General features: G+C 48.5%; 1 protein-coding gene across 14 annotated transcripts in view; it reads left to right on the forward strand.

Annotated features, from left to right (window-relative positions):
* CHD3 (chromodomain helicase DNA binding protein 3) overlaps window positions 1–27,508 on the forward strand; it is a 2,755,261-nt gene that overhangs the window by 2,000,406 nt on the left and 727,347 nt on the right. The window lies entirely within an intron of this gene.

The raw sequence follows: 27,508 nt of genomic DNA on the forward strand, positions 1-27,508 counted from the left end.
CCGGAGGGTTGCCGCCGAACTTGCAATATTTACCGGTGTCTGGCTTGCCGGTAACACCGGGGTATTACATCCAGGCGTTCCGGGAAGTTAGGCACTGGTAATGTGTAAATCCCCATTCGGGTCCCATAGGACTCAATGGGGACCATGGAATCACCGAACGGTGCCGGTGGTTCCGTGTAACTCTGCGGGCACCTACCCGCAAGGTCTCACCCTGTCGGGCGGGTCGGCACCCGCCCGCAGACTCGTAGTGTGCCGGTCCGGTAAGCTTATGGGCACTGTTGTTACCGGACCGGCACACTTGTAATGAGGCCCACTGAGTTGGTTACTTTATTTTTTATCGTCCTCTTGGACCACCCTGTAGTTTCTATGAAAAATATAATCTTTTCTATGAAAAATATAATCTTGTTCTCTTGTGTGTTTATTTTTCTTTTTTCTCCATGACACCTCTCATCATGGGGTTTGCTTAAGAGCCATGCTCACCTGGGCGCCGGATCAGTGTTAATATAGTTGGTATGTATTGCTTCAATTATAATACAATAAAAGTGAAGTCTTGTCACTTGTTTGTTCGTTAAAAATCAGTGATTTAATTACACATTTGAAGCCAACACGTGTTTCGACCCAACGTGGTGTATGCGTATGCTAAAGTGTGTCCCCGGCCTTCAGAATTGCCAATATGACGGCCTTAAACATGGGGAAAGTGGTGGACGTGTTTGTGCATTCGGTAGGATTGATGTGAAAAAGATAAGTTTAATGCATTTCACAGAAACATTCAATTCATGATCAGTATTTAAACCCTTGATGACACATCTATATTTGCATATTAGTTTTGCTTCTCTTTGTCGAAGTCTGAGCTTGTGGTCCCCTCCTCATGTGTCGCATTTGACCGTTTGAAGCCTGATTATGTCACTCTTGTTGTTCAGCTGATGGCTCTCTTGCCAGCGTGCAGCCAGAGGGGATCTGCCATCCTGGGAGTTTAGGAGGCTGAGATGTTCTTGGATACTTGTCCTGAGTTGCCTGATGGTGCTTCCAATGTACTTGAGCTTGCAAACACAAATAGTGACATAGATCACACATTTTGATTTACAGTTAATAAATTGCTCGATCCGCTGACAGTGGGTATCATTGAAGCTGACAGACCTGGCATTTTGTGCGTGCGGGCACATGGAACAAGTTCCACATTTGTGGGGGCTAGATACTTTTGAGGCAGTGCGCCAGTTTTGGCTTGACGGTTGCATTGCTACCATGTATGATGGACTGAATATCATTCTTGTTGTAGGTGACTTTGTGAAGGAAAATTGAGGTCTTGCTGAGATCCATTTGTGGATGTCTTAATCTATGGCTAGCAAGTGCTGGTGTTTATAAAGGATTTTATGCAGTTTGTAGCTGTCCTTGTGGAGAACTGGATGACATGTCTGAGTGCTCCATCTCTTGGTTTAGCCCTCACTTTGGGGGTGTCTCTAGTGGTTGATGTGGCAGTTTGTATTTCAGTTTCAATTGTCTTGTCTTGATATCCTCTGTAGGGTTCGAAATTGAGATTCCATGACCAGGTGCTAAAACTAGCTCCTGGATGTTAGGCATCACCCAGTCGGTAGGAGCTATCGCGGGGGAACCAGGATCTACCGGAGATGCTCCTTTTGTTCATTTGCATAAACCATTATGTTTAAATGTAATGCAACATTCTCAAATATTCAAAGTTAATGTCACATTTGCATGTTTGGAAGGCACCAGTTTGCCGAAGGAGCAAAACGTAGCTCCTGATAGCTGTTGGTTTCAAGCTAACCAGGCTCTAATATGCTAGAAGCAGGAGCTAAATATCTCCCAGCTCCCCTCAATTTTGAACCCTGCTCTGGATGGTACGCTTGGTCGTTGCTGCAATTTCTTTTTGCACAAATGAATTCTCCTTTGGAAATGTTCTGTATGATGGTCTTTCTGTGGCAGCTCGTGGCATACAAAACAGAGTTGACCTCTGTTGGTTTTCCCGTAAGTTGTGGTGTGTAGACCCATGGCGTCAATTGTGATTCTGATGTCTAGAAAGTCACTCCACGGGACCACACCAGGCCAGTCTGCTTCTAAGGCTACACGTTAAAGACCACCCCATCCAATTGGGACTCCACATCCTTGTGTACCGCTCTGCTCTTCAGCAACTATTTTGCCTAAGGATACCCACCTCAAACATTGGACACCAGTCCAAGAACACTACAGCATGCTTGAGACAGGCAGCAACCTACCTTGCACGAGTAATCAAGTATTTGCAATTCAAATCTTCACACACTTCCAGCAAGCTCTCATCGGTATTTAACCACATATCATGTATTTTTACCCTGCACGTCACTCAACTAAGAGCCCTTACACAAGAGCTCCATACCATATCACCTCTCACGCACAACACACGGTAAGCAACCATACAATTATGCAACATATCTCCCATGGCCACACAAGGCCCGGTGCCCACATCCTCAACAACTAACAACAATTTCTCTTTCCTTCTCGCCCCTCTCCCTGGTGAGACCTACCAATTTGACATGTATCAATTTCTCTACGCATCTGTGTTCAACCGTAGCACCATAACTGTAACTTCTCAAACGTAAAACTGTTGCACACTATGTAACTCATAACTGTGACCATCATCTAATGCAACGCTTTCAACCTCTGACATGCATATTTAATTGTCACCATATCACATCAATACACCAATATGCCATAATACATTCAAGCTAAACACTTTGAGCACTGGTCTGCTCACAAACCTCTCACCTTGGTTCTCACTAATCGGGTGTGTTTTTACAATTAATTGCACATCATGTATACTCGCCACAGGCTTGAAAAAAGACCAATGTTGGGTCGAAACACGTGTCGGCTTCAAGTGTGTAAATTAAAGAACTGTTTTTTTATGAACAAACAAGTGACAAGACTTCTCATTTATTTTATTATAATTTAAGCAATACATAAACTATATTATCAGTGATCCAAAGCCCAGGTGAGCCTGGCTCTTACCCAAGCCCACTGTAAACTTGCTTAGACGGAAGAGCACCGTCTCTTAAGGACCTCTCACCGGCAGCAGGATCCACTTTTAACAATCCCGTTTAGTGCAGTGAACTGTATATTCTAGTGCTCTGATTAACTCTCGCAGCTCTTATCATGGTTGGTGATTTTCAAATCAACTTTCCCGCGAAACCCATTGCTTTCGCGGGCTTCTGCATTGTGTGTGTGCCTCCAGGATGTGGGCTGGGATGCCTGGGTGCCAGAGAGTCTGGAGTGTCCTGAATGCCTGGGACCACTGTGGTCCGTGATTGGTCCACGTATGGAGTGTTTGTGAGCAGATCTCCCATTGGGTCCTCTCCGTTTTGGCGCGAAGGGAACTTTGGATAAGAGGAGGCTGAAAACACCACTACCATGTCGATCTCCTGAGTTCACACGAACAAAGGATAAGGAGCCAAGTATCCTGCAACAAGAAGCCGAGTCGAGGAACCTCTAGTGACCCGCTGGAAGGTTTGGCACCCTGCACCCTGAGCCTGCTGTCGTCCTGTGGGACCCCTCTGCCTCTGATCATCCTAGAAGGTCTGCGAAGACGCTTCGACCCATTGGAATAGTGGGATCAACTATTCCCGGCACCTTCAACAAACCCTGCAAGTAAGCCTCTTCGGAAGTGTCCCTGGGCCAACCAGTGGCTTGACCAGCTTACACTGGACGTTTGCTCTGTTACCGCCGCTGTTTCGAGTAGGCCCTCGAAACTTGGTATACTGCTTGCTCTATGTCCACGGCACCCTCACACCGCATTTCGTACGCTTGGCATTCCCAGGTCTGAAGTGAGACGAGTGCGCCCGGACCGGAGTAAACGCGGTTACCGCGTTGCCATGCTGTGGCAACAACCTGTGCAAGTTTGCTGCATTTGTGACCCCCTCGCCCCTGAAGCCTGCTGCAGTGGAATTGGGCTGATTCCTCCACCCGGAGCGGAGAAATCGCCACTGTCCCGTTTGGGAATCCTTGCTGCATCTCGGGAACTACAGTGTCGAGACGTCCCGATTGTCGCATTCGAAACTGCCAGCGAAGTGGACTGTACTGGCAAAGTTTGGGTCTGCCTGCGTCGGGGACCGGTGAGTAGTCCTTACACCAACCGGTGGCCCCTAGCGCAGGAGCCCACTTTTACGCATGAAGTGGCCCCTGAGGGCCCCTTTCCTTTCCACAGCTATTGCGAAATAGCGACTCCGTCCCGCACTCTCCAACTGCCTCTGCCCTCAAGTGGAGGCCCTGCTGGAATAGTGGGAACTTGTTCATCGCCTTATCCACCTTCCTGAGCTGCTAGAGACGCTCAAAGAGAGCCTATTTTGTCCATTGGCACAAGCGCGTGCAGTTACTATTGGACATAAGGCTCCTCTCTTTGTAGGGCTTGGACTGCCTCTTAGGTGTATTCTTGATGTGGAACTGGGTGTAAAGATTACTTGCACTACCTGTTTTCCTCCCCATCTAGGTGGGCTACATATTTCGTTCTCTTAATCCCTTGGACCCCTTTGGTCTTGTATATATATATATATTGTGTTGATTGTGATGTATTGGTTTACTCTAGTGTTACTGTGATTCTTTGCTATGGTCTATGTTACAAAGGCCTTGTAATAAATGTGTCTATATTTTTAATATAACACCTGTCTGGAGTAATTTGTAAGTGTCCTTGCTTTGTGTGCTCATTAAGGTCTTTCAGTCACCCTCACCCCTTTTGAGACTTAGTCTTGACCGCCTGCCATAGCTACCCTGATTGGTCTCGCTTGTCCAGAGGTTACCCTGTTCCAAGAAACTAGGTTGGCCTTCTGATCCTCTGGCCCTCCAGGTCAGAGTTCAGAAATCCTTCTTAACACCAGCATGGGCGTCTTGTCACTGTACACAGAGCGACCCCTGTGTAGTGCAAGAGAAATCAGTTGTATGCCCCTTACAGGTTAGTGTAACAGTCTTTTACTTTCATCGGCACCCCTCTAGGCCAGCTAGCAGCACAAGCACAACATCTCATATGGTTAAACTGCACACACGTCTGCAAGTAAACACCTTGCCCTCCTAGGTAGTCTTCACCCTCACCACCATGCTGTTTGGCCACTAGCTACTAGGTGATTCACCTGGCTTAGTGGGGGCAGGAGTGATGGGTCAGTTGGCTAATATTGCACCCTCCGAGGTCGACTGATCAATATTCCCAGAAGAAGGCTGGGAGTCCGAGACGCCTCGCTTAGGTCATTTTGTGAAACCACTGTAAACAACCCCAGCATTCTCTCCACCTCACAGCCCTCTGCAGCACCAATGAGATATCTCTCCGCAGCCGGTGCCAAGGTGACTGACATTTGAAAAGCTGTCTTTGTGAGACAATTTTATGTCGACCATTGTTTCGTCGATGGCCTCATCAACGCACCTCTCGTCAGCGCGTCAACTCATGGATCTTTCGCTGCTGCGATCATCTCGGTGAAGGGAGAAGTCATAAAAGACAGTAGTGTCCATGACGATCTTGGGTGACATTTGGGCAGATGGGATGGTTGCCATGAAGAATCTTTTTGCAGCACCGACAATGAAGGTCCAATTCAATAAAAAATACAGGGCACCGGATGATGCCCCAAAACTGTCCCTGCAGCGGACAGAAACAATTGTCTATCACTTCATTGCCCTTTGCAGTTCGCCCTCAAAACCGCCCCCCCCACCTACCCCAACAAGGAAAGCATGCAGCTTGATGCTTTTGGCAAGCGAGTCATTGCCACGATGGCAATCACAATGAATACTGCCAACACGCTTGCATGATGGCGAGGGATGACCGGGAATTCTGATTTAAAATCAGTCCCATCCTCAAGTGCTTCCGTGATGACCCAAAAGTCTTTTGCGCTGCTTCTAGAAGGCGAATCAGACTGTGAGCATACCGTCTCAGTGACTGCCGCTATCGCTGACACAGGCGTTCGCCATATGGACAATGGCACAGTCCTACAATGTCAACTTTGCTGAAGACCACACATTTTGGACCAGATATGCAGGAACAGGTCGTCGATATGACGTTCGACGGGGAATACCTTTTTTGGCAAAAAAGTCAATAATACTCTACAAGCCTTTAGGACTGACACAGACCTGGCTAGGTCCTGTGGCACTGTGCAGAAAAGGCAGCTCTTTCAGTACTTTTGCGTTAAGCAACACCCCTTCTCAAGATCTGGCAGAAGCTCTTGGTTATCGTACCGCTCCCAGTTATACAAAGGGATATGCGCCTTAGGCGAGCAGTATAAGGCCAGATCGCAACCTTACAGAGGTGCCCATAGGCGCTGTCTCTTTTCTACCAAGGGACCAGTCCAATAAGCAGGCTTGACACCTGCCCAGCGCCACCTTGCCATAAAAAGATCTTCATGCACTTCAGCAAGTATCGCTTCTGCCGAAGGAGCTATAGAGCAAGTCCATCATTCTCAGACCAATGTGGGTGTCTACTCCCACTATTTTCTGGTCCGCAAAAGGTCTGCTCACAATAATTCCAAATGATCATGCTACAAAAAACTAAAAATAATCAGCCAGTTTGACAGAGTTTCTATCATCCCTGGACACGGAGGACGCCTATTTTCACATCACCATTCGCCATTGTCCTCGCAGATTCCTGTGCTAGGTAGTGGCAGGATGCCACTTTCAATTCAAAGTCAAGTCTGTTCCAAAGGTGTTTACTTCTAAGGTTCGGCATTGTGTCTGAAATATCGGCTTCCTCAGTGAGAGTGATCAAAGCCTTTGTGCGTATGATGTCCTCATGTATTCGGCTCCACATGCCGCCTTTCCGAGTACTCTTCGGTCCTGTCCCCTTTCCTCCATACTGATGGGGACAGGACCGGAGCCTTTTGGTCTGCAAAGTAACTACTTCCCCTTTAAATGTGTTGCTTCACCCACACAGTCTTGCCCGTGAAACCATTTTACTTCTTGACAGGACTGAATGCGTTATGCACCTCTGCAACCTTTTATTTCGTTTCAGTTTCCCCTCATAAAAGATTATTTCTTTACACTGTTGCACCTCCGGCCTCACCACCATACCTTTGCTGTATGCCACTGATAGCAGTATTTAAGTCCTGCATCAGGAAATTCCCGGCTTCAGGCACATATAGTTTGTTTGAGGTCCCTGGGCCTGACCACACATCTGAAGTGATTGTTCATCTCTTGACCCCCATGCTTTGTCAACGACTTTTTCAGTGGAGAGATCTTTTTAGCGCTTCGATATCGCGTTCTGTGAAGGAGTTCATCAGAGACCAATGTCCTTCACGCTCCGAGGTAGGAATTCTTTTTCACAGGCACTCCGTCACAACAACTCCTTCCCTGAGACTGACAGACGCTGGAGGAGTCTTCTGGTTCCTCCACATTCGCAGGGGGTACCCCGAGGCCAGAACGGCTAACACTGGCTTCAGCCAAGGGCCGAGGGTTCTTTGGACCCTAGTACTGGATTAAGTTCATAGGGGGTAACAAGTTACCAGCATCCTTCTTGCTGACGGTACCTCAGTATCACCCGGTCGTATGCTCTAGACTTACATCCCACCTGCTCCCAGGATACATCTCGATGGTCTTCTATGACCTAAATCCAGGGGCTCCACGTTGGTAAGCAAAAGCCCTCATTTTCCGAATCTACTGGCTGCAGTACTCGCAAAATGTCCAACTAAATGAAAATGGTGCCCACGGAGCACACAAGTATGTCAAGCAGCATATATGCGTTATTCCCAAATTGACACCTACTGCTGGTCCGGACACTTGGGAACACTGGCCAGGTCTTCGTCAGGTGAGTTGGCTGCAAGGTCTACACCCAGAGACCGTAGATCTCTGGTCACTCAGTCGCCTGCAATGTCCCACAAGTGTCAATTGTGCCTAGTTTGGGCTGTCAGTCTAACGAGTGACATACATCTTATTCGACTTCAGAATCTGCACCTTCAGTATCTGCACCTTCTCCATGGACCCCTATATCTTGGAGGACTCCAGACAGGCAACCGTACTGGGTCCCTTTTACATTGTCATGGACTTCTCTTCCCCCTGCACCTCTGACGGCCATGTGGGCTCTGATGACAGCCACACAGTCTCGGACCATCTCTAAGGACCTGTTCTCTGACAGATTTCAAACCCTGATGAGCTGTCTGCATCCTCAGCCACGCCTATGATGACCTTGACTACAGTGGCACCAAGCCTCCTGCAAGCCCCAGGGCCTACCCCTGTGCAGCCCCCTACCATGCCGTTACCATCTGACCCTCTTTCGCTGGCTCCTAAGTAGCCGTCAGTCCCGACCATGAATCTTTCCTAATCCCTGGACAAAGATTCATCGTCAAGCGAAGCAGAGGATGACATTCCTCATTTCTCTAATGCTTTTCATGATAGGATGCCCAGACTGTCCAAATTTGTAGGAGTACCCACTCCAGTGGACCTGCAACAAGAGTCTGGAGTCCTTTCCAAGGTCCTGGCACTCCGATATTCCGGTAGATCTGGATTACAAATCCAGAAGTATATTTCGAATGGATTGTGTCCTCCAACATATTCCTAATCTTTGATATCTCGTCCAGCTTCGGGTTCTTTTGGAAAAAGAATTCTCGGCAGAGGGCTCTGTGCATTGATGGCGTTGAGTCGGTGTCCCTCGAAGGCCTCCGTCGAGGGTGATGTCATCAGGTGTATAAGTAGCAAGCGTGGCGCCTGTTGGCCTTAGTTCTGTTTTTCCGCAAACGTGTTTGCTTTGGAGACTTGGCGCTCCTCGTTGGTATTTACTTGCTACGCAGATTAAAAAATCAAAAAAATAAAATAATCAAACACATGTCTTCGTCATCGACCCCGACTACACCTCGTTCGGGTTTCAAAAAGTGTACAGAATGTGATTCGAAAATGCCCATCACGGATGTGCATCGCTCGTGCCTATTTTGTTTGGGGGAGGCTCAAGACACAGATTCCTGCTCGAAATGTCAGGCAATGACAAGTAAAGCACTGCGAGAAAGGAAGAGAAAATTGCAGGTAGGCCGTAAAACTAAAACTGATGGCTTTTCAACAGTCAAGTCTGGAGAACATTCTCTTCGACGCGAAAAGGACAAAAAGAGATCAAGATCCCATAGTGCGGTCCACCACTCGTCGTCCTCGACGAAACAATCGAAGAGACGGCACCATCGGTCGCGATCTTCTCCATCATCGTCTGACAAATCCACCAGAAAATCTAAGTGCCCCACAAAACATTCATCTGCAGAGTGGTAGGCATTTTGTATGAAAAAGCTAGAAATGTTCGAGAAGGGCAAGCCTCCATCCGTGCCTTCTTTGTAAGCCTGACGAGAGCGGTCCCGTTCCGACACTTGCGCGCCCTCGAGCCCGGGTGATCGAAGAAAGACCCATTGAGTACCTTCTAGGTCTCCGATCAAAGAAAGTCACGCGCGTCGTGATAGGCGCTCGAGTTCATCAGCACCATTGAAGACTCCACATACCTCGAAGAAGAAATCTTCAAAGGCGACCGCCGAATTCCTGACGCTGTCGGCGCCATTTCCATCAACGCCTTTGTCAGCGTCGACACCAAAATCATTGGCGCCAAAAATTACTGTGGCTTCTACTCGGCCTTCTGAGCATGTTAAAACTGGCAAATCAAAGCCTACACATTTGGTGGTTCCTGACAATGTTTATACTCCGTTGCCTAGAAAGGAGTACTTTAAAGTCCTCTTTGATTTTTGAGGAAGAAGGGAGGTCTGAGGATGAGGAGGTTCCCTTTGGTCTTGAGTTTGGAACTCCTAATGTGCCAGATTGTTTAATCTCAGAGGAGAGTAAGATGAGAGATCTGGTTGACACACTGCACAATGTTAGTGGTGTTGACACATCACCTGAAACTGAGTTTGGTAGACCGTAGCAGGGGGAACACGCTGATTCCTCGTATCGGCACCTCATGTCAAAGGTAGTTGAATACCTAGGTTGGGCTAAGCCACCAGCTCTATTCATCTATGATGACCTTACTGATATTCTGGACCAAAGTCCACCTACAGACTCAATGTTACCCTTTCTTTTGGCCTTACAACATAGGGTGGCCAAAAATTGGGAATCCCCGGATTCTATCCCTGCGGTGTATAAATCCCTGCCGAGAAAATACTTCCCTTGCAGTAGCGACCCCGGCTATCTGTTCAAACACCCCACTCCTGAGAGTCTGGTGGTCCAGGCAGGCACAGCTACTTCTAACAAAGCAGCGTGCCCTACCATCCCTCCGGATAGGGACAGCAAGCGTGTGGATGGAGGGGCACGCACAGTATTTTCAGCTGGGAGTCTGGCCCTTAAATCGGGCAAACTCCACATGTGCCTTAGCCAAATTTTCATACTCTGTGGGAGTGCATATCAATGGCGGCGGAGCACATTCCAGAAGGGCAGGAAAGGGAGGGTTTCCTAGCTATTGTTTGGGATGGCAAGGAAGCCATGCAGGAATCCTTTCAATCTGGATTGGACACTGCAGACAGGGTCAGCAGGTCCATGGCTACAAGCACGGTTATGCGCAGATTTGCGTGGTTGCGGAAGTCGGATTTCGCACCAGATGTGCACGCCCCGTCTTCTAAACATGCCATTTGACGGGTCTCACCTTTTTGGCAGCAAGGCTGACGAGAGCCTCGAGCGGTTGCAGACCTCGAAGGTGGCTGCCAAATCTTTAGGGGCCGCTGTTAGGCAACCTCAGCCTTTTAGTTCTTTAGGACAACCATGGAGGGGGCGATCCTATCGTTGCTACTCCTCATTCGGAAAGGCGAGAAGAATGGCCAGTCAAATAAGCCAAAGAAAAAACCATTGTGGTGGATGAGGTAAGAGTGCAAAGCCACCTCCAGCTACAGCATCCTTGCCATCAGCAGCCGCCCCAAAACCTCTTTGAGAGTTTGCGTCACGAATCACCAGTAGGGGGCAGACTATCTCAGCATCTGTAAGAATGGCGAGCCATTACTTCAGATGCTTGGGCTCTGAAAACAATAGCCCAGGGTTATTGCCTTGCATTTATAACGGAGCCTCACAACAATCCACAGGGGAAAAACTCTTTGAGGATTCCAAATCGCTCCTTGTGCAGGAAATATTAACCCTGCTAGGGAAAGGTGTTATAGAACCAGTACCTGTAGCGGAGAGGAACAAGTGTTGGGGTTCCCCATATTTTTTGATCTGCAAGAAAGACGGGAGGCTAAGACCCATCTTGGACTTGAGATACTTGAACAAGTTCCTCAGGAAGTAAAAATTCAAGATGGTCACACTTTTTCAAATCCTCCAGACCCTCCAGTTACAGGATTGGTTGGTGTCATTGAACCTTCAGGATGCTTATTTTCATGTGCCAATCCATCTCAAGCACAGAAAATTCCTAAGGTTCACTGTTGGCGGCTCGCACTATCAGTTTCAAGTGTCCTGCCATTCGGGTTAACCTCCGCCCGACGGTCTTCACCAAACTGATGGTGGTGGTGGCAGCGCATCTCAGGAGAGGGGGGATTCATGTCTACCCCTACCTGGACGATTGGCTGAACAGAGCGCGTTCTCCCGAACAAGCGCTGGATCATCTCAGTCACCTGCCGCTCCCTTCACGGACTGGGCTTCTCCTTCAGTTTCAAGAAGTCAGAGATGACACCTTCTCAGCAGCTCCAGTACATCAGAGCTGTATTAGATACATCCTTGTGAAAGAGATCACCACCCAAGGCGAGGGCTCAAGACATTCTTCAGATGGTTACCAAATTCCAAACTGCCCAGAATCTTCCGGCCTTCGATTTCTTGAGGTTGCTCTGCCTCATGGCATTCTGCATTTTTCTGGTGCCAGAAGCCAGCCTGAGAATGAGATCCCTTCAGTGGGCTCTAAGAACTCAATGGTCGAGTTCTTAGGAAAGATGACGTACCTACTTCAGTTTCCAAGCAGGGTCGCACAGGATCTTCTGTGGTGGGTCTGCGAGGACAATTTTCTGAAGGGAGAACATTTTTGGCAGCCATGGCCGGAGATTATAGTAGTGACGGACGCCTCACTCATGGGCTCGGGAGCCCACACCAACAATCTGACAATCTGCGGTCGTTGGTCTCCATTGGAGTCCAAACTACACATCAACCTTTTGGAGCTGAAGGCAATCGTACTAGCGCTGAAGGCCTTCCTGCCCTCGGTCAGGGGAAAGAATGTCCTGATAATGACGGACAGCATAGTGGGCATGCATTACCTCAACAACAGAGGAGGTGTAGGGGTCACTACCACTGTGCAGAGAGGCAATGCAGCTCTGGTACTGGGCAATTTAAGAAGGCATCTCCTTATCAGCAGTTCACATAGCCGGGGAGGAAAACACGACGGCGGACGCTCTGAGCAGGCAGAGCACAGTCTCCCACGAGTGGGAGCTAGCTCAGGAAGTCCTTCAAGAGATCTTTGCCCTTTGGGGCACCCCTCAAGTAGACCTGTTTGCTACTGGAGTCAACCGTAAGTGCGAAAGGTATTGCTTCAGGGAATGTCCTCCGAGAGGAGCTCTAGGAGATGCGTTTGTGGTGGATTGGGAATTCCTACTACTTTACGCGTTTCCACCGATCCCCGTCATTCCTCAAGTAATCAGGAGGTTGAGACGGTTCGGAAGCCGCATGATCCTAATTGCCCCGGATTGGGCCAGGAGAACGTGGTACCCGGACCTTTTAGATATGTCCATCTGTCCTCTGATTCGTCTTCTGCAGAGAAAGGATCTTCTCTCACAAAGGGAGGGGCAGGTTCTGCATCCAGAGGTCAACACTCTCAACCTTCATGCTTTGTTTCTGAAAGGCTGAGATATAAGGATTGGGACCTCCCAGATGACGTTATGGAGGTGTTGCTTTCGGCAAGAAGGCCAGCAACAAAATCTCTGCCGTTGGAACAAGTTTTGCGACTGGTGCTGGGAAAAGAATATTGATCCTTTTCTATGTTCAACTCCAGAGGTTTTATCTTTCCTCTTATCATTGGCACACAAAGGTCTCAAAGTTGGGACCATTAAAGGTTACCTGGCAGAGCTATCCATTTTCAAGCGCTCTTCTGAGGAATGCTCCTACTTTAAAGTTCCCTTGGTGATTCAATTTCTGAAAGGGCTCACAAACGTATTTCCACCTTCTCCTTTTCATGTCCCAGTTTGGGATCTTAATCTGGTTCTAAAGTTTTTAATGCATGCCCCATTTGAACCCTTGCACACATGTCCATTGAGGTTGTTGATCTTTAAAACCATGTTGTGATTGCATTGACATCTGCACGTAGAGTGAGCGAGTTGTATCTGAGTTCGATCTAAATCAGAAAATTGTTCTGCCAGTTTTCTACCCCCTGCCGCATCCCGGTAAAGAGGAAGTAAGGCTCCATAGGTTGCACTCTAGAAGAGCTTTTATATTTGTAGGTTCTCCAAACTCGGAGTGGATGACCAACTCTTTATTGGATACAATGGAAGGAAATTGGGTCAAGCTGTTTCATAACAGACATTATCAAGGTGGATTATTCTTGGCATCTCAGAATGTTACAAATTGGCAGGCAAGGACCTGCCAGAAGGCTTGAGAGCTCATTCTAGGTATAGCCTCTTCTGCTGCCCTTTAAAGGGCCATACCTATTAAATCTATCTGTGATGCAGCAACTTGGTGATCGCTGCATACATTCACAAAGCATTAATGTTTAGATGCTTCCTACTCGCAGGATGTTGTTTTGGTACGGCTGTAACGTATTCGGCCCAATTTCAAATTCTACTCCCTCCACCAAATTCTGACACAATCCATTCTTAAAAAATTAGGCTATGAATATTCATCATTCACCATCCATGGAAACATCATTAGGGTAGCCAAGGAGGTGAAAACCCTTGGATTTTACCTTGACTCTACCATGTCCTACGACAAACAGGTGAAATCGCTGGCCTCCACCACCACTTACACTTGCAAGCTTATTAAGGCAGGCAGACCTTTCCTCTCAAATGATAGCTGTATGATTCTGGCCAGAGCACTAATACTCTTTAGGCTAGATTATTGTAATGCTCTTACAGTGGCGCCAACAAGGCCATCATCCAGAGGCTACAAACACTTCAAAATAACGCCTTAAGAGCTGCACTAGGTGTGAATAAAAGAGAACATATCTCTGCAACTAGACGCCAATACAAGTGACTTTCCACCCACAACAAAATTCTTTTAAAAATGGTCTCCCTTACCCACAAAGCATTAAACAATGCTGCCCCTAGTTATCTTGTAGACAGACTACACAAAAGAACGTCCATCAGACCTACGAGAGCCAGTTACACAAACTGCCTCACTGTACCAAGATACCGACTCACCAAGATCGGCGGCAATAGCTTTCCTGTGAAAGCATCCAAACTATGGCACTCCTTGCCACACCAGCTTAGAGTAGATCAACCGTACTTACAATTTAGAAGTAATTACAAGAACATGCTCAATTCAACTGACTACTAGCCTGTGCCGTTGTACAAGCCCTACCTAGGTTGCCCTAGACTAGACTCCTATCATACTGTAACATTGATTTTGTACCCACTTATCCTTCTTGTCTATAACCTGCTTCAACTTGCATATCTGTATTTCTGAGGCTTGTGGAATCTGCTTAGATCACATGCTGTGCATAGGCCGACATCTAGTGGAAGCTGCGGAGTATTACAGTTTGTTTTTCGAAACTCGAAAAATGGGCGTCGACACAGGCGTGCCAGTAATACTATCCCTAGTGTGACGTCCACTGTACCCAAGATCCCTCACGCGTCTGGGATCCTCAGATTGTTTTTTTCCGCCATACTGGTCGGAAGCATCTTGCGGAGTCCCCTGGCCTTAGCCATACTTTTGCTATTATATTGCAATTTAAAATTATTTATTGACATCCTTCCCCACCCCAACGTCGACCATCGATCTCGACGACGGCTGGAGAAGACATCGACCGTCGGCTGCTGCACGACGGATCTGGGCCTAGGAAGGCCGCTGGCCTCGGCCCGGGCCTAGTAGGCCGCTGGCCTCGGCCCGGGCCTAGTAGGCCGCTGGCCTCGGCCCTGCAAGTAGGGAGAGTGGGGGGTGGTACATACTCTTCACTCTTGGTATATAGGTACACCTTATATATTTCCTACACTTATCAGCCCGCTGCCTCAAGGTGCGTATGGAGGGTACCCCTTTCCAATTCTGCCCCAAGTGCAATCGCAAATACCCTTGGGTCGACAGGCACGCCACGTGCAATCTCTGCTTGCCGAGGGACCACCCCGAAGCGAACTGCAGAGCGTGTAGTAGGTTTAAACCTAAGACACTTAAGGACCGTTCGACAAAGCGTTGGGCCCACCACGCCAGGCAGGCAGCCATGGCAGCGGAGGGCGCCTTCAGCGATGGCAGCGACGCCGTACTTTCGGACGGCGAGGGCATTACGGCATCGAAAGACTGCCGAGCGCAGGTCCCCGACCTCGGAAGGTTGCCCGGCAGGGTGGCTATGGGGAAGACCCCCGGCGACGCAAGCGCTACACCTACACACACTAAGCACACTAAGTCCAACCGAACCTCGACGACGTCGACTTCTCGGAAAGAGGCACGGATAGAACGGTCCGACTCGGTGTCCTCTGGGCGCTCTCGATCGAGATCGCCTCATGACGCAAGGCAATCATCCACTCTTGCCAAGAGTGCCTCGCTCCCTAGATTAACGGAAGTTCCATCGTCCGAAGACGAAGACGACTTCCACCCCCAGGCCGCGCTCCAAGAGACCGAGAGCGCAGTTAACACCAGCGAGGCCCCACGCTCGAAACAAAATACCTCTCCAGACCCTCGGCGCCAGGCGTCGAAGGTCTCTGGGGCCTCTAAGGGGCAGGGAAAACATTTTTCCACGCACGGGGAGGGAGGGAAACAGCGGAAAGCTCAGCCTTCCACTCCTGTAAGACCATCCTTCCACCCCAAGCAGACAGATAAACATAAATCTACTGGGACAGCAACATCCAGCAAGGGTACCCTTGATAAGTCCTCTAAGTTGCCTACTAAACTCATACCCTGTTCCAAAGAATGGTCCAGTGAGGACATAGACAGGGTCATGTCAAGAATGTCTTCCTTAGCGGATTTTTATGACAAAAACCCAGAGCATTTCCTTTCGTATGACCCTCAAGGGGCCACACCCTCAGGCTCCTCTGATCCTATCCCCCTAAGTAAAAAGGCCCGGGTCGAAAGACCTGACCCCTTCGAGGTGCAGCCTTACTCTACTCCATACTCTACTCCTCACCCCAGATACCAAGGACAACCTTTCCCTGAAAGGGACCAGGAGTTTTCAATTATGGAGGAACGAACCGGGTCTGAATACTATGCGGAGGATGAGGACCTGGAGGAGGTAGAAGATGAGGAAATTTACAGAGTAGATTCCCCGGTAGAGAGCGAAGCCCCAGTTACCGACTCGCCAGTTGATAACCAACCCCTCCTTAATGAAGTTCTCGCTCGCGCAGCAGAACATTTTCACATCGACACCCACGGTGTACAGGAGGAAAGGGACTTCGCAGAAGAGTTGGTGGGAGAGAGGAGGCCGGTCGCTCAGACCATCCCTATCCTTAAATCCATCCAACGTAGAATAGATCCATCCCTGGTGAACCCTAACCTCACCAGAGCCGTCAACCCCAGAGTCGAAAAACTTTTTCGGGCAGCCCAGTCTGACCCTCTTTATATAAGAGGTCATCTTAAACCAGACTCCCTAGTGGTCACCAACACTCGGAAGAGGGCTGGGACACCCTTATCGTCGTCAGAAGCTCCTCCCGACAAGGAGAGCAAAAGACTATACGGGTTTGGCAGGAAGGTAGCCTCAACGTCCGCCTACCAAGCAAGGATTGCTAACTCCACCACCCTGTTGGCAAGTTACAACTGCCATCAATGGGAAGAGGTCGCGGCGCTCATAGCCTCTGCTCCTGAACCGTTAAAGGGCCAGTTGGCTCGGATCTCGGCAGAAGGGAGAGCCGTGTCTGGTTGCATTTTAAAAGCAACTTTCGACGCTGCAGACAACGCAGGAAGATTGATAGCAGAAGGTACTAACCCGATCTATTGTTTGGGAAAGCGGTCGAAGACGCACTTAAAAATGCCAAGGACGAGTACGAGACTCTCAAATCCCTTGGCCAGCTTACCAACAAACCCCCGAACCAGAGGGGGAACAGTAATTTTCGTCGCCCACGCGGCCAAAATTCACAAAGAGGCAACTATGCCCAAGGACAGGGTACACAATGGAATAATAACCAGCAGTCTACCCAAAGTTACAGTAAAGGTAACAAGAGAGGTCGTGGAAGAGGCAGAGGCAGCCCCAACAAGGGAGGTGGCACGCCTCCGCCAAAGCAGTGACGCTCAGTTCAGGGTCCCTTCTCACGCAACCCCAGTAGGGGGACGCATTTCCAACTTCACCCAGGCTTGGGAAGGGATCACCTCAGACAGATGGGTGCTGTCAACAGTGTCCGCAGGATATTGTATAGAATTACTGCAGCGTCCCCGGAACCACCCTCCACGACAAAGAATACACTCCTTAGAACATCAGAAGATCCTTCTCGAGGAGATCGCCATTCTGCTAGAAAAGGACGCGATAGAACTCGTCCCAGGACACCAGGTAAACAAGGGTATCTATTCAACTTACTTCCTTGTGCCAAAGAAAGATTTGACAATGCGCCCAGTATTGGACTTACGGCCTGCCAACAAGTATGTCAAGCCCCAAAAATTCCGTATGACCACGCTACAAGAGGTAATCCCCCTCCTAAAAAAGGGGGATTACATGGCAACCTTGGATATGAAAGATGCTTATTTTCATATTTCCATGCTCCCAGCGCACAGAAAGTACTTGCGCTTCAAGGTGGACAGTCGCCACTACCAATTCAAGGTACTGCCCTTCGGGATAGCTTCAGCACCAAGGGTATTCACCAAGGTACTGGCGGTGGCAGCTGCACACCTACGCAGGGAGGCAATCCCAGTGTACCCTTATCTGGACGACTGGCTCATAACGGGGGAAACCCCAGGAATTTGCAGGTCAAACATTCAGAGGACTATCGACCTCCTCCACGAATTAGGCTTCTCTATCAACGAGAAGAAGTCAAGTCTGGTGCCAAGCACCTCAAAACAGTTCCTAGGAGCAATCCTAGATACTCAGAAAGGGTTGACCTTCCCTTCGGAAGAGAGAATTCGGAATATACTACTGCAAATTCCACATTATCAGTCAGGTCAACAAATAACGGTACGCAAAGCAATGCGGTTACTGGGCATGATGGCGTCATGCATTTACCTGGTCCCCCACGCGCGTCTGCGCATGCGTCCCATGCAGGAATGGTTGGCGAAACAGTGGTCTCAGGCAAGTGGTCAGTGGGACGATCTAGTGGTCGTTTCGCCAACACTCGTACAGAGCTTACACTGGTGGACAAGAGAGAATCTCGCAAGGGGAAAACCCTTTTACGATCCCGAAGTACAAGCAGTGGTGACTACAGATGCATGCCTGACTGGGTGGGGAGCTCACCATCTCCACCACACAGCTCAGGGTCTCTGGTCTCACTCAGTAGCCAAGAACCACATCAACCTGCTAGAGCTTCTGGCAGTATTCCGAGCGCTTCGGGCGTTCGAGCCCCATCTGCTAAACTTGTCGGTGCAGATCCAGACGGACAGCACGACAGCCATGTTCTATCTGAACAAACAAGGAGGGACTCGTTCGCCAAATCTGTCCAAACTTGCCCAGAAAATCTGGATATGGGCACTCAGACGGAACATCTTCCTGTCATCACAACATGTTCCAGGGGAGCTCAATTCCCTAGCGGATGCCCTAAGCAGAGACTCCCACCCAAAAGAACACGAATGGGTCCTTCACAGAGATATCGTAGAAGATCTCTTCTCGCAGTGGGGTTTCCCCACTATAGACCTATTCGCCACAAGCGAAAACAAACAATGCCCAGGATTTGCATCCAGGTTCCCCCAGCCAGACTCCTAGGGGAACGCCCTGTGGATGAACTGGTCAGGGATGTTTGCGTACGCTTTTCCACCAACCCCTCTCATCAGAAAGGTGGTGTACAAGATGAACAAGGAATCGATGACGCTCATCCTAGTTGCTCCCATGTGGGCGAGACAACCATGGTTTCCACACCTACGCAGGATGGCGCTGTGCGAGCCCATCAAACTCCCAGCCTGGTACAACCTACTGTCCCAGCAACATGGTCTAACAGTGCACCAGGAACCCAACTCAATGAACCTAGCAGCATGGCTCCTGAGGTCATAGAGTTTGGCCATCTCAATTTACCACAGAGGTGTATGGACATCCTAAAAGAATCCAGGAAACCAAACACAAGGCACTGTTACTTTGACAAGTGGAAAAGATTCGTTATTTGGTGCCAGAATAAACAAATCAACCCTGTTGATTGCACTCCTTCCAACGTGGTAACATACATGCTCCACCTGCTGGATGCAGGGTTGGTTTTTAACTCTCTGAAAGTACACCTGGCAGCCCTCTCGGCTTACACCACATCCCATAACAAGGTATCGTGGTGGAAAGTACCAGTAGTTAAAGCCTTTATGGAAGGAGTAAAGAGACTTCACCCTCCTATTTCGAACCCACCGCCAGGATGGGACCTCAATGTGGTGCTAGCTAAGCTCATGGGGCCCCCTTTCGAACCCATGCATAAAAGTAGTCTCAAACACCTGACTTATAAAACGGCCTTCTTAGTAGCCATTACCTCCATAAGAAGGGTCAGTGAAATTCAGGCTCTGTCAGTGCAAGATCCTTTCTTTATTATCCACAAAGACAAACTGGTTTTACGCACACACCCTAGGTTCTCACCTAAAGTTATATCTAAATTCCATGTAAACCAGTCCATCGAGCTTCCGGCTTTCTTCCAGAACCCGCAAAGCTCGGCTGAGGTGAAACTACACACCCTTGATGTGCGTAGGGCGGTCCTCTACTATGTAAATAAGACCAGACCGCTAAGAAAAACAGATCAACTGTTTGTCTCCGTAGCTACAGGCAGAGAGGGGGATCGCGTCTCTAAAGGCGCGATCTCGAAGTGGATTATCAACTGTATACAGCTGTGTTACTCTCTTTCTGAAATAACTCTGCCTTTTACGCCAAGGGCCCATTCTACTAGAGGCATTGGTGCCACTCTGGCTTTCATTGCAAATGTTCCCCTCGACACCATTTGCAAAGCAGCTACTTGGAGCTCCATTCACACTTTTACTCAGCATTACTGCATTGACACTCATTCCAAGACAGATACACAAGTGGGACAAGCGGTTCTAAGACACCTGTTTGCTCATGACCCTTCTCACATCCCACCTCCTTCTTCGGGTACTGCTCGCTAATCTATGCACAGCATGTGATCTAAGCAGATTCCACAAGCCTCAGAAGGGATACATTACTCACCGTAATCGTATTTCTGATGCTTGTATCTGCTTAGATTCACATGCGACCCACCCTTCCTCCCCTCCGAGAGAAGGCGCATGATTGCTTGTAGTCTTACCTTTCTGTCTATCTGCTTGGATTATCTGTACTCACGCTACTCCTCATGCTTCCTCATGTCAGAAAAAATACAATCTGAGGATCCCAGACGCGTGAGGGATCTTGGGTACAGTGGACGTCACACTAGGGATAGTATTACTGGCACGCCTGTGTCGACGCCCATTTTTCGAGTTTCGAAAAACAAACTGTAATACTCCGCAGCTTCCACTAGATGTCGGCCTATGCACAGCATGTGAATCTAAGCAGATACAAGCATCAGAAATACGATTACGGTGAGTAATGTATCCCATATGTCTTACTGCGAACATACCTGCAACTATATATGCCTCATTGTAACCATACCTGTAACTATGTAAGCATTGCATCTTCTTATTGCTGCGCCGTTACCCTTGGGTTTGGTGCGCATTAGAAATAAATAAACAAACAAACATTCGAAGAACAAGTTACTTACCAACTGGTAACGTTCTTTCGACTGAATGTTCCTCCAGCGTATTCCTCATTGCCCACCCTGCCTACTCCGCTGTAGAATTTCCTACGCTATTGCAGCTTCCGTTCTCGCAGGGCTAACTACTGCTTGCCTGAGCTGACAGCACAACACAAACAGGAGGGAAAAAACAGAACTGAGGCCAACGAGCGCCGCACATGCTACTTATACACACAATGACGTTACCCTCAACAGAGGCCTTCGAGGGACATCGATTCGACGGCATCGATGCACGGCGCCCTCTGCCGAGAATTTATTTTCCGATAGAAGCAGCGGAAGCTGGACAAGGTATAAAAGATGAGGAATAGCTTGGAGGAACATCCAGTCGAAAGAACGTTACCAGTTGCAAAGTAACTTGTTCTTTGGCAGAAGCTATTAAGATTTGGCAAAAGTCCCACCCACTGTGCAAGCCACCAATAGGAATTTCGAGGCAGCGCCTACTTGTCACAAGCCCTATTGAACAAGAAAGCGAAGCTTCTGGAGGCCTACAGATGTACGATTTACACCAACGCCACCTTGCATTTCAGACAGGCTATCTCCGACACGCTTCTGGCTGTGGCAAACCCAAAGCTTTGGAAGGAAATCTGATTTTTCAGGCTTTTCTCCCCACTAACTGTTAGGAAAGATTACTGCACCTTTCCTTCCATTTCTATGGACCCTCAAACGTTTTGCTTTTATTTTTGTATCCAGCTTTTTCTTTTTACAGTGCAGTGAAGCCTTACGCTTACTACACTAGCTTTTGCTAATCTATTATTGGGAAACTGACATGTCCATTTGGCTGTCCGTACTGGGAAATATTAGTCTTGTTAATTTGTTACTACTTTTAGTAACTTATCACTTGTGGTGACTTTTTATTATTTTACATTGCAGTACAATGGGGTGCACTTTTTGTCTTACCCTAGACTAATACTCAAGCGGATTTTTGGTTACTCTAGGTGTGCTAAATGGACAAGCTTGTGACAGCAGGGATTTTTTACAATTCTTTTTGGTGCATTTCATTTTAGCTTTACTGTCTTTACCGGGTTTGTCTGTAGCTTGTGGCCAAACATGGCCATGCCACAAGGTTTCTCGCTTGTCCATTGCCCATCTTGTCTTCCTTTTTTCTGGCCTGTGAATCCAGGAAAAATCCTTATATAGACTTCTATTGCCCGGGAAAGCAGAGGCTTTTGGCGGGCTATGGGAGGGCTATGCGTGTTTGCTGCCAGGAAGTGGGCTGGGACGCAAATTTGATCAGCTTTGACCTGGCCTCCATGTAACCCTGGACTGGGTTGGGGCCTCAGACGGGATCCCACTCATTCCTCCTACTTTCCACAGCGGGTACAGTTTGTCCAGGCCCTCGTCCACAGCCTCCCCTTGACCAGGAAACCGTCAGCCCGTGTAGCGTCCAAAGGGAATGTGTCTCATTACCACCTGCCGGGGGGGTCGGGAGGGTGAAGGTCCACTTCCTGGGGATGGGACGGGCGCACGCCCCTCGTTCGGGGGGCCCACACCCCTCCCTCCGACCCCCAGTTACTAATGTGAGGCCTGGGGCCCCTCCGTTCCCGAATGGGTCAGCACTGTTCACTGTTCGGGTGCTTTCTTCAAAACGCCACTCCAGATCCCTTGTTGTCCTCTGTTGATCTAACACACCACTGTTTCCCACTGGTCACTGCAGGAGTAGGACCCTCTCGGACCCCACTTCAAGGTAGGCCGACACACTCCCCAAGACTGGAGGACCACACCTTCCAAGGTATGCCTCCTCTTATGGGCCCACTTCCAGATCACCTGTGCGGCGCCCCTTGTTTCCGCTCCACACCCCTGCCTTTGGGGACCACACCCAGTCTCTGCCTGCTATTCCAGGCCTTTCCGCTACTACCGGCAGGTCTACAGGCAGGCTACTACTGATGCTCTGGCACTTTGGCTGTCCATCCAAGCCCTTCAGGGCAGCTCACCCCACGTTGGCACAACACCCCGGGAGGCAGGCACACGCCCCTTTTTTCGGGGCCCATACCTATGGGGCGCTTGTTCTGTGTGGATGGGCCTTCTTCCTTTCCAGCAATATAGATGTTAGATGGGACCTGGGGGGCTGCTTGGTCCTTCCCCACCCAATCCTGGTGGTCTCCTAACGGACACTGCGGCTGTGTCTCTCTAGGCCGAATGCATGGCCTAATCACCTCTGCGTCGTTGGGGGGGGGGGAAGTGGAGGAGGGGCAGGGAGCCACCTATGGTCCTGTGTGCAAAGAGTCGGGACCGCCAGGTCTCTGCTTTCTCCATGTCCCACAGCTCTTCTCCTTCGTCCCTCCTTCATGCGGCAAGAGGAGGGAGCTGATACTCCTCTTTGCCGGGCACGAATTTCTCTGCGTTTCGGCCTATGTGAGCCCCACAGGCTCAGCTGGCCACCTGAGGGGTCAACACATCACCTGAGGGGCCAAAAGGGGGGGCAAAGTCACTTAAGAGAGCCTGGGTGACGGAGCGGCGCTTTTAGGCTACCGTCATCCGCGCAGCCCCTTGTGGCCTACAAAGAAGTATTTTTATACCTGTTTCTCTAAGTGTGTTCCTTGACTATTTAACTGTGTGCTCATTGTGGACCCCTTACAAGCTCACCACCTCTTCAGATTGGGCCTAGACCACTCGGTTTGCTTCCTTGAACTGGTCTGGCTACAGATCCCAGAGTTGTCAGTGTCACAATATAGGTTGGCCTGCTATACATCTGCCCACGGTGCCAGAGTTTAGAAAATCAGTCCTAACATTAACAAACAGCAAACCTTTAAATCGGGTATGATCGAGGCCAAGCTCATCGATCAGTACCTCCCTTTAAACTTCGGTCCACCACATTGATACTTCCAGTAGAGGCATGGCTTTGGGGCTGATATGTGCAGAGGGGCATGGATGCATGCAACCAAGTTTACTCAGGAGTTTCAAGAAAGGCTACTGGACTTACCTTTCGACGCTCCGGATCTATTTCATTCATCCACAGATGAAGAACTAAACGAAAGAAAGACCTCGACCTCCAAGTCTCTAGCGGTTCTCTAGCTCATAAAGATTTTCAACAGTTATCTTTCTCCAAAGATGCCATACACAGGTCATTTAGTGGATTTCGTGGCTACCAATGCGGGAATGCCAGAAATCTTCACGTCTCCCATCAGCCTCAGAATGAAGCAGCCTGGCTCCTCTGCGAAAGGCTTAATCGCCGGGTTTTTATATACAGCAGATCCAAAGAAGCAATGATATGTCGAGCTAGGTCCACATAACACCAGTCAGCTGCAGGCTCCCCCATCACATTTCACACTGGCAAATGGCAGACCATCTCGCTGGATTCAGGCACTCTTCCCCGCTACTGCCTTATCTCCCTTACTGCAAGGACAAGATCCTTCTCTGGAGCCATTCCGAAGTTCATGCCAAAGGATATGTCCTCTTTTCACTTAAACAAGCGGTTCTGCATGTTTTCTTCAGCTCTCTGTCACCACCTACTGAATGCTCTCTTCACTCCTTCGATGACATGAGGATGCTCAAATACCATGTTGATCCTTCTAAGGCTTTTCGGAAATCATTGCAACTGTTGTCGCTTTTGAGCCTACTGCTACTAGAAAGGGCCTCTCTAATGACTCGATTTACACATAGCTCTACTCCTGCATCGTTTATTGCCATCGGTGTGCCAGAGGCTGCTTTCTGTTCGGCTGCGTGTACACTCTGAGGGCAGTCGTGCCTATCAGCCCCTTTCTACCTGCTGTTGGATATCTGTAGGGCTGTTACTTGATGTCTCCACATACCTTCACCAGGTTCTGCTGCATTGACAATAACTCTGTCCAGGGTTGGATAAGCAGTCCATCTGAGCCTCCTTGCCTAGAGTGAGCCATCTTCCTCCTCCCTGCGTACCTTTATGTGCATATTCATGTATTTTACTTCTTTGTAATCCTTTCAACAGCATGTGAATCTATGAAAGATCCAGTGCTGGAGAAGGAATACGTTACTTGTAATTCCTGTTCTTCAGCATTGATATCTTTCAAAGATTCACATGCAGCCCTCCCGATTAACCCGCATGTGGCTCATATTTGCGCTTATTATATGCTCTGTACAAATCTGAAGATGTCCTCCAGTGGTGGAGCTAATGGAGGCACTGCTTATTGGCTGAAGTGTAAATGACCCAAAACAATAAGGGAACAATAAAGTGAATGCAATTTTTTGAAATTTTGAAACTGCTTAATGTTACTGAGGATTCCCAGCCTGACGACTGGGAGTATTCAACAGTGTGAAATCTATAAAAGATACTTCATCATGTTGAACAGGCGTTTTCAAGTAAGCAACGTAATCCTTATCAAAAGAAGTATATCTGGTGTGGCTATGGGTTAGCAAACCTCAAGCTTCTATACTGGCAGAAAAGTACAAAACACTTAAGCAGGCAAGCTATGGAGAATAAAAACAGATATCCACAAGTGCAAGCTGAACAATCGACAATTTCCTCTTCCCCTTTTGAAAACATTAAAGATACTTGTTTGCGACAGTATCCAATGCAAAGTATCAGACATTCACCTTATGATTACTTCAGGATAGATTGGTGACCTTGTTAGGTACGTTTTTCTAAAGTCCAATTAGTATTCGACTCTACAATACCCTTGTTTTTAAGGCCCCAACTACTAATATAGGCCTGTACTACTTAAGGTTGGTAGAGTGGCAGAGCAGCCAGGCTGATCTTAGGAGGAGGAATGTGATCTGTAAATCAGTACAAAGAAATCCGAACACACACAGATCCAAAGAAACAAACACTTGTAGTTATATCAAAAATTGGGATGTGTTTTATATATACACAAAGCAGTTGGAAACTAAAGGAATATTGTACCCACTAGCAACATCAATTGTACATTTGGAATAGTAAGGAAGAATAAAGCAGGTGAGTACATTGTTATATACGTTTCGAAGGGATTGTGTCCTCCGACATATTCCTTATCTTTGATATCATCCATTCCAGCTTGCTGGCCTCGGAAAAAATGTTCAGTAGAGGGTGCTGCGCGTCGACGTCCCTCGTGTCGGTGTCCCTCGACAGCCTCTTTATCGGGGCCAACGTCATCATGAGTATAAATAGACTCGCGCAGCGTCCGTTGCTCAGTTCCGTTTTTCTGCGCTTCGTGGGCCTCGGAAACGCAACGCTCGGTTCCTTTCTTCAGAAAAACCTTCTTATTCTTCGAAGATTATTTCCATTATACAACCCCTCGGTCCGGTTTCAAGAAATGTCATGACTGTGGGAAGAAAATGTCTTTAACGGATCCTAACAGGATCTGTCTGTGGTGCCTGGGATCGGAGCATCACTGTTTGGAATGTGAGGACTTGCATGCCCATGACGGCGAAAGCCTTGAAGGAGCGTAAGGGGAAGTTAGAAAGAGGTAAGGGTTTTAAAACTGCTACTCCCTCGAAAGTTTCTTTGGCTGAGTCGAGACATTTGTCTCCTCGTCGAAAAAAGAAACATTCCCGTTCAAGATCTCGAAGCAGTTCTCATCAGTCTTCGAGATCAAAACATTCTAAGAGGCGTCGTAGATCTCCTTCTTCTTCCTCCACTTCCCTGGAAAGGGTCACCTGCCCCACGAGACATAGCTCTCTGGCAAAGTGGGAGGAATTCCATAAAAAGAAGCTTAGCGTCTTTGAGAAAGCGGCCTCAACCCCCTCTGAGACGTCTAAAGGTGATACCCTGGGTGAAAGACCCGAAAAAACAAAACGCTGCGAGTCGTTGAACCCGGCGAGAGAAGGTTCTCGAGAGCGTCATGAACTCTCGATTTAAACCAATAAGACCGCGTCATAGACGCCGTCGTCGAAGATTGCTTCGACTCACAAATCTGCATCACTGACGCCTTTTGTCGAAGGGTCCATCGACGCATAAGTCGATTTCATCGACGCCGCCTTCGATGCCTCTGTCGTCACAGGCAGTTGAGGTGTCAAAAGCCCCAACCACGATGTCAAGGATACCATCGACAACGGCAAGTAGGATTCCGATCCTTTCGAGTGCATCGAGTGCATCGAGGTCTTTTCAAACTTTCAACGCCTTCTTCAGGATTGTCGAAGCCTACGACGTCCACGTCGACAACCTCAACGTTTTCTCAGGCTCCTTCTTCCCTAGAAATGGGTTTTAAACCATATCCTAGGTCTGACTACTTTAGAACCTTGTCCTCTATATATGAGGAAGGGGAGGATTCCGACACTGAGAGATGCTTTGGTCTGCAAAGGACTACAATACCCATTCCAGAGGATTTAATCTCTAAGGAGAACAGTTTAAACGATCTCCAAGAGTCTCTACATGAGGCAAGTGGTTTAGATACTTCTCCAGAAGTAGAGTTTGCTAAACCAGATCCTGGAGAGCATGCTGCGACTCCTTATAGGATTCTGATGGCCAGAATAATTGAATTTATGGGGTGGACTACACCTACACTTTCTTTTCAGCAGGATGACCTTACTGATAATTTAGATAAAGGTCCACAGGAGGATCCTGTTGTTCCTTTTCATAATGCTCTGCAAAGAAAAATATCTGCCAATTGGGAAACTCCTGAAGTTATCCCTGCAGTAAATAAAAAACGTTCTGCTAAATACAGAGTATCAGCTTCAGATCCTGAATATCTGAGTAAGCATCCAACTCCAGAGAGTTTAGTTGTATAAGCCGCGACTTCATCTAACAGTAAGTCGGCATACCCTACTAT

The sequence above is a fragment of the Ambystoma mexicanum genome, chromosome 1p, assembly GCF_040938575.1.
Source record: "Ambystoma mexicanum isolate Mex_15411 chromosome 1p, UKY_AmexF1_1, whole genome shotgun sequence".
Taxonomy (NCBI): Eukaryota; Metazoa; Chordata; class Amphibia; order Caudata; family Ambystomatidae; genus Ambystoma; species Ambystoma mexicanum.